The sequence below is a fragment of the Microtus ochrogaster genome, linkage group LG5 (assembly GCF_000317375.1).
Source record: "Microtus ochrogaster isolate Prairie Vole_2 linkage group LG5, MicOch1.0, whole genome shotgun sequence".
NCBI classification, from domain to species: domain Eukaryota; kingdom Metazoa; phylum Chordata; class Mammalia; order Rodentia; family Cricetidae; genus Microtus; species Microtus ochrogaster.
In genome coordinates this window covers 64,386,785-64,395,649 of record NC_022031.1, presented here as the reverse complement: position 1 = coordinate 64,395,649, position 8,865 = coordinate 64,386,785, and positions in this window count along the sequence as shown.

Genomic DNA, 8,865 nt, shown 5'->3' with positions numbered 1-8,865 from the left:
AGGCATGAGACATGGGAATGAGATCAGGGAGACATGAAAAGAAAATTAGAGAAATAAATTATTGAGGCTTTAAAATGGATAAATAAGGTTCAATTTAACAAGGCATGAGGAGACATAACCTGGGTTTATGTTCTGGGGCTAGAGGATTGAAGTCTAGAGAAGACAGCCATAGAGGGGATAGTGAAGGTGGGAAGATGGAACCCACCAATCTCTGTCACCTTCTGCGAAGGAGACTGTGTCTCTAGGACACCTGAAAGAGGTGGACAGTAGGTTTCTATTCTTATACCCTTGGATTCCTCCAATCTTTATATAATTCATGTGTGAGCTAAAAAAAAAAAAAAAAAGATTATTACAAACGTATATATAAAATAAGTTTTATGGACCCACAGTGCTATGGAATAGAAGCAGGCACCTCTTGGTGCTAAGTCTAGGAGTTCGGGCTAAACTATAGTCTATTCATAGTCATGCTACTCTTGACAGCCTGTAAAAGCAATTCAACTGGCTTTCCCGTTGGCATAAAAATTACCCCTTCAGCTTCCGTTTGCCTAGTTCAACCTAAGCATCAGCTTCAAGATGAACTGGGGCCCAGTCATTTCATTGTCCCTTTATATGGTTGCTCAACTTGGATGAGCATCTATTTCATAATTGACTCAGGCATGTCATAAGATCCAGTCATTTGCCCCAGGGACTAAAGCCAGTGAGAGAGTCACAAGACACAGAGAAGACAACTCACCCCAGTAGTGTGGCTCAAATAATGTCTGCATTCTGGTTTCCTGTGCTCCCACTACAGTGCTCCCAGTTCATCAATACTTGTTATTATTTATTGAAATCAATATTTATTTTTTCAAATGAATACGAAACCCAAATGTAATTCCGACGACACAGAAAAACAAGTTATTATCTAGTTCTGTTTTGTTTCTAAGAATTAACCAATGGCTAATTCTTCCCTGCCACTCCCTTCAGCCTTTCTTTCTAGCCCATATCCACTTCTCTGTGGCTCTCAGGCAACTGGAAGAACAGCTCTCTACTAGGGACCCCACAGTCCCACACTTTGCTGGGATTCAAGGTGAACTCTATCCCGCTCTATTGCAGTCTCTTCAGAGCTCAGACCAGCTGCCACCTGTCCATGAGCGCCTCCTCCCAGCTCATCTATGGCCACACCTCAAGGACTTGGCCTTTAATGTAGAGCCAGTGTCCAGGGTCTACCTAGTTCTCCCCATGGCTCCTTTCAGCCACTCCTATTAGCTTACCTCCATTCTGTTGTGAATCTTTACTGACTTGCAGAACTACTCTCTACTGATGCTGCCAGACTTGACTGTAACTCAGGAGCCCATCAGCTACACACTTGACTAGGAATCAGAGTAGGAAACAGCAACCAAAGAAAGGAACACCCATTGGGAAGACTCGATAAGGGTGAGATCTGATATCTACACCAAGTAACACTTTGAATGTCCTAAGTCCAGATGCCGAGATTCTAGCTCAAAAACACAAACATGAACAATCAAGACAGACAGATAAATAATCCCAAAAGGATTAACCAAAAGAGGGGGGGGACATGAAAACAAAATAACAGAAATTCATAACACTGCTCATTAATAGTTCTCGATATTAATCATCTCAATTCCCCAATGAAAAGACAGAGACTAACAGACTGGATTACAAAACAGGATCCATCTTTCTGCCACATCCAAGAAATGCACCTCAGCATCAAGTACAGAAATCACCTGTGGTAAAGGGATGGAGACAGGTGTCCAAGAAATGGGAACCAAGAAGCAAGTAAGCATAGCTATCTTAATATTTTACAAAATAGACTTTAAATCAAAATTATTCAAGAGAGATAGGAAAAAATACTACATGGTCATTAAAAGAAAAATCCAAGAGGATCTTACAATTCTAAATATTTATGCACTAAAGAGAAGTACCCTCTATTTCATAAAAGATATTCTAGTGCAGCTAAAATCACATATTGACCCTAAGACAGTGATAGCGTATGGCTTCGCTATCCAGCTCTTGCCAAGGCATAGGTCATCCAAACAAAATTTAAGCAGAGAGATGGGGGAGTTAAATAATATCATTAATCCAGTGTACCAAATAGACATTGACAGAACATTCCACTAAACAACAGCCTCTGGAACTTTCTCCAAAACTAACCACATATTAGGACACAAAGAAAGTCCCAACAGAAATTTAAAAATTGAAATAACATCCTGAATCCTATGGATATCAACAAAACAGAAACTATACAAAGTTTAAAAATTCATAGAAGCCGGGCGGTGGTGGCACACGCCTTTAATCCCAGCACTCGGGAGGCAGAGGCAGGCGGATCTTTGTGAGTTCGAGACCAGCCTGGTCTACAAGAGCTAGTTCCATGACAGGCGAAAAACCACAGAGAAACCCTGTCTCAAAAAACCAAAAAAAAAAAAAAAAGAAAGAAAGAAAGAAAAAAGAAAAAAATTCATAGAAGCTGAACAACTCACTACTGAATGAAAACTAGGTCAAGACAAAAATCAAGAATAAAATTGAATACTTTAAAAAATGAGTGAAAATGTAAACACAACATATCTAAATACAGTGGACAAAATGAAGGCAGCTGTAAGAGTCAAGTTCATAGCACTAAAAAAAAAAAAACAGGAGGGAGCTGGACAGGTTGCTCAAAAGCAAGGCTCACACCAAAATAATTGGAGAAGTCTCATTTTAATACTTTAATCACACTCGAGAGATCAAGAAAACAAGAAGAAATAATACCCAAAAGAGTAGATTAGAAGAAATAAAGTCAGGGCTAAAACCAATATAATAGAAATAAATAAAGAAAAAATACAAGGAAACAATGAAAGAAATAATGGTTCCTTGAGAAAAATGAACAAGATTGACAAAGCTTTAGACAAATTAATCAAAGACAAAAGATAAGAGATCCAAATTAATAAAATTAGACATACAAAATGAAAAAAAAAAAGGTAAAAGGTCCCAAGCCAAAACATAGATGAATAGACACATTAAGTTAAGAGAGCTATTGAGCTATTGGGACAAGCCTAAGCTAAGGCCAAACACTCCACTTAATGCTAAGTCTCCATGTCTTTATTTGGGAGCTGGTCGGCAGCCCCCCAAAAAAAAAAACTATAAACTTCCTTTGACAAAGAAGCCAACAACACTCACTGCAGAAAAGACAGCATCTTCAACAAATAGCACTGGCCAAACTGAATGTTTGCATGTAAAAGAATGAAAATCTCTCCTTATCCATCACCCTGTGTAAAACTGAACTCCAAATGGGTTTACAAAGTCACTGTAAGTCTAGATATCGTGACAGAAGTGAAAGTGGGGAATATGTCTGAAGTCATTGGCCCAGGAAAGAACTTTCTAACAGGGCCACCTACAGCATGGGCATTGAAACCAAAATCAGTAAGAGGGACCTGATGAAGCTGAAAGGCTTTAGAGAGAAGGAAACCATTATTTGAGCAAAGTAGCAGCTGACAGAATAGAAATAAAAACTTTACCAAGTATACAAGTATACATTTGATAGAGTTAGTGTCCATTACAAAGAACCAAAAAAAAGAACAATTTTTGAAGTGGAATGTAGAGCTAAATGGAGAGTTTTAAAATACAAACACAAATGGCTGAGAAACAATTTAAAAATCTTCAACATCCCTAGCTATCAGAGAAATGCAAATTAAAACTACTTTGAGATTTAATCTTACCCCAGTCAAAGTGGCCAAGATCAAAGCAACAAAGGAGAACCCAGGCTGTCAGGGATGAAGGGAGGGGCACACTTATTCATTACTGGTGTTAGTGCAAACTACTACAATGGAAATCAGTGTGGAGGATTCTCAAAAAGCCAAAAACCCACCTACTGCAAGATCCAGCTATACTACTTTTGGGGATACACTCAAAGGAGTCTACATCTTTCTACAGAGATACTTGCTCATTCATGTACATTACTGCTCTATTCTTAATAGCTACAAACTAGAAAAAGCCTAGATGCCCACCGGCTGAAGAATGCATAGTGAAAGCATGGTAAATGTGCACTATGGAATATTATTCGGCTGTTAAGAAAAATGAAATTAGCAGGAAAATGAGTGGAACTAGAAATAAATAATCATCCTGATGAGGTAACCCAGACCCAAAAAGACAATTGTTGCATGTTTTCTCTTACATGTGAGCATTAGCTCTTAAGCTTTTGATGTGTGTACTTCAGTCAGAGTAACAACAGAAATTAGGGAGCCTCGAAGGGACCAGGGGGAAGGAGGGGTTCTTTTATCTTCCAGTGAACAGGAAATAGAATACTGTCATAAAGAAATAAAGGGGAAACTAGGACAGAAGGTTAAATGGAACTGGGCATGGAAACGCAAGATAAAGAAAGGAATATGGAGAGGGACCACTAACACTAAAGGCATTTTGAAAAGTCAAATGAAAACCAACTACTATGGAAGCTTCCTAAAATATATACATATAGGAAAAAATTTAAATGGAGTCATTATGTGATAAGAAGGACAATCCCCTACTAGACATCATAAGCCACCAAGTAAAATCTCCAGTGACAGGAATGAGTTGCATCTTGTTGATTCCTTGGCTAAAAGGGTCCCGTAGGTCCCCTTCACACATCAAGCTATTGCCAAGGCTACTGCTTCTCATACAACCTATGATAATACTCTATTGCTGAAAACACCAGTTGGTCACGAAGAAATGAAGCTGGTGCCAATTAGAAGCTTCACATCTACAGACTGATATCCATGGCACAGGGAGGTACTTGGCCTGCTACTAGAGGAGAAAAGTAATCATCAATATCACCCAGCCATAAACCCTGCAACCTACAACAGTGACCTGCATACAAGACACACGGATACAGCAGTGGAACAGATGTTACTGTAGTAACCAACCACTTTTTGGTTAAGTTGGGATGTATGGAACTCATACCTGGCATTGGTAAAGTGGCCAAGAACCTGGAAATAGATAGGTCCTGGGCCCTAGGGAAAACCTACTGCTATTATTCTGCTAAATGACCATAGCAGTAAAATTACTCCTAATGACATAGTGCTTTATCCATGATCCAATGCCTCATTTGAACCTCATAGAGGAACTCCTTCTTGTAGTAGATATAATTAGCGCAGAAACCCACAACTATGTACAGTTAGAGACTTTAGAGTACTCAGACCTGAATGAGATGGTATATATTTTTATCACACCACTCCCTTAAGGCTCAGGGATCTATGTGGAAGAAGGGGAAGACGGATTTTCAGAGGCAGAGGTGGTAGATGAACGTCTTTCAAACACAACAAGGCTGGCATACATATGAACTCATAAGCAGGGACAGCACACATAAGACCTAGAACCTGCGCAGATTCAACCCAAACAAAATCCTAATACCGAGAAGGAGAAGTAGACATAAAGTCCCACTCCTAACCAAAAAGCTTGTTGCAATTGATGCCTGCTGGAGAAAGAAAAAAAAAACACTCAGCTATCCTTAATCAGCCTCACTGAGTCTATCAACCACACTCCAGGTCAAGCCCTGTGCTCAGGAGGCATGTGTGGGGTTGTTTGGTATACTTTGTCTTTGGGCTTTTACGTATTTGTTTGCGGGTCTGTTTTGATCCTTGTTTTGGTGGAGTGGAGAGGGAAGGAAAGAGGAAAAAGAGTGTGGAGTTGGGTGGGTAGGAAGATGAGAAGGATCTGGGAGGAGTGGGAGGAAAGGAGATTATGATCAAACTATATTACATGAAAAAAATTTAAATAAAATGACAGCTTTACCAACCAAAACAATAAAAATTAAAAAGAACTAATGAAATAATGCAATTGTGTGTTCTGTGTGAAAATGCTAACACCTGACACTTTCTAAATAATCTGTTTTATTGCATATAGAATATTGAAAAGCTCCACACTTGTAGCAAGCATCACCCACAGCCAGGACAGCCAGCAGTGTGGAGGACAATATAAGCAGCAACTGCAGCAAAGTGAGAATTCCTTGAATACTTTGAGGTTTAAGGAAGAAGTGCCCTCTGAGGTAATGATCCTAATCAGGTTGTGACTTAACAACACTCAGAGACAAAGTAGGAAGCTCCTTCTTGAGTCAGATGTTCTGCACCGGACTACATAAACAAGTACAAGTCACAGCACACATGGGAAACACAATCAATCAAAACCAAACTGGTCCATGAGACTTTAAAAGCCAGTTTGATTACTCTGCACATTTGCCGGTTCCCAAGGGTAAGATCAGCTGCTGGGTTTAGTGAATGAAAGGGTAAATCCCATTACCTGATTTGCCTGCCGTACATAGGATAACTCAGCAGAGAAGTATGCACTGAGCCTCCCACAGGTGAGTAATTTTAGAAACTATATTAACCAGAAAAGATCCCAGGGTAGAATAATTACTAAGCTCCTGATAAAAGCAACATACCCTGTTTTCCTTATAAGAACCCAGCCCAGAATTCACCCTCAGAACAATGCTAAGATAGAAACAAGGACCACTTGGTCTGAAGCACAGTCCAGACCTAAAGTGAAGACTGCCTGCATCCGAGATGCCTTATCTGCACACACGCCTTATCTCATTCACGCCACCTCCCACTCATAAAAGATGAAAGCAAGTTTCAGCAGGAATAGGCGACGTGGGCACCCAAACAGTAGCGGTCCAAGCAGGCCCAGGCCTGAGGAGAGGATCTGACATGTATCTGGTAGAGCATGAGGCACTATTTCTGCATAAGCAATTCATATTTCAATTCACTTCGTTCATGTATCTCCTTCATAGTAAACTTCGATGAGTTGTAAATTCAGATGACTAATATTTGATTAAATCTACAACAATACATTTAAGTTTAATATTTAACTGAAGTAAGATATCTTTCAACCAAAGTATCCAGATGTATAGGATTTATTTTTAATAGGTTAATCTGATTCATATTTCCCAAATTAATATTAAGAAATATCACATTGGAATGCACTCTAAAGTTTTAAGGACATATAGATTTTGACTACAAAGATTTTTTTTTCATTACCAGGGATCAGATCTTAGATATTACGGATACACACGATAGGCAAGAATTCTACCACTAAGCCACATGCCAAGCTCAAAGAAATCTCTCATCTTTCTGAGTGTGTGTGAGCGCGCATGCATGTGTGTGTGTGTGTGTGTGTGTGTGTGTGTGTGTGTGTGTGTGTCCACAAATGTACAGCACACATGGAGATGAGAGGATCACCTTGGGTGTTTTCCACCCTGTTTAAGACGGGGTCTTTTCTTGTTTGCTGGTGCATATGCCAGGCTAGCCAGCCCTCAAGCTTCAGGGGTTTCTCCTATCTCCCTCTCTGATCGCCTCATGGGAGACTTGGAATTACAGCTGTGCAGTGCCACGCCCGCGTACGTGTGTTCTGTAGCTCTGATCTGAGATCCTCGAATGTGTGCAATGTAGGAAGCATTTTACCTGCTGGGCCATCTCCCCAGCTCAAAGTTTCTAAACATGAACACAGTAATTAAGAAACTAAATTTTGAAATACGTATGCTAGCTAATTCTTGCACGGTTTTAATCCAGGATTGTTGCTGGATTTAATTCCACAACGTTTAAATTACTCCTGACAATCAGATGCTAAAGCGACGCATGAGCACTTGAAGGTTGCTAGATTCTCATCCTTAACAGAGACGGCCACGCAGACAGCTAGAGCAGCTCTTCCAGTAACACGGAGCTGAGCAGCACCACATCATTCAGACCGCACTGCTCCGGAGCCTCTGAACACTCTTGGTAGATGAATTAACCATATCGAATGTAAACATGATTTCCTGAGCTCAGATCTGGACACTCTTACTCAACAGTTGGGGAACTACACACAAACAACAGTTCTGTACCCTAGTTCTCAGTCTGTAAACTGAGTGGCAACAGCACCTGCTAGAAAGCATTATTTTACATAAGTTATTATGTGGAACACGCGTAGAACTATCTAACACGCATCTTACCACCCAGTGCCGTATATATGTTAGCTATTATTTTTAATAAACATAGTATCTTGGGTTCATGTCCCCCTAATCCACAAAGTTAAGGATGATATTATGTCTAGAAAATAATCATTTGTTCACAAGGTCTGCTCTTTGAAGTAGCAGCAATACCATAGACAAACCCTTAAGAAAATCTGAAGAGCCAGCACTACCTGAGATACAATAAAGGCTGGTGGCTGGCTAATAATTACATCAACATTCTGTAGCCCGAGACTGTAAGAAGCCCATCTACACAGATGCAAAACTGGATTTACTGATTCATTGCAAGCAGGAAAAAAAAAACCACCATGAGGACCCAGGGGGAATCTCAGTAAGACAGTTTTAGGAAGAATTTGCTATATGGGTTGAGTCTGGGGACCACCCAAGGAAATGGGGATCCTCCTCAGATTGGATGCTGTCTAAAAGCAGGGATAATTTTGACTGAACAGTTTAACCTTTCTACCCAAGCTTTGAAAGACAAAAGTTATTACTGGGAAAGAGGCAACGGTTACTTGCTAACCAGGAATGAGGACTGTTTTGATCATTTTCTTGGTTGACAATGTTCTTAATTATACCTACATTCTCATGAAGAATCTATTCCTGTCTTGCTCCAGTACAGGCTCTAAGCTGTTTTGTATCTGAGGTTGGTGTCCTGTGAAAGTATTTGCCTGAAGAAGGAAGCTCCTGCCCTTCCCAAAGCCAAAGGCAAAGCCAAAGCAAGGCCCTAAAGCACAGAAAAACAATTCACACTAATAGATGCCCCTCCATCCTCCACCCCATTTTTTCTCTACCCACGCACTAAGCCAGGGCTAAAGTGAAAAAGTGTACCAGGTATATTGAGAGCATCTCCCAGGCGGGTTCTCCTGGCTAGAGGAGTCACACCCCCAAACGAAAGCAGGGAGATTTTATGGGTTGTA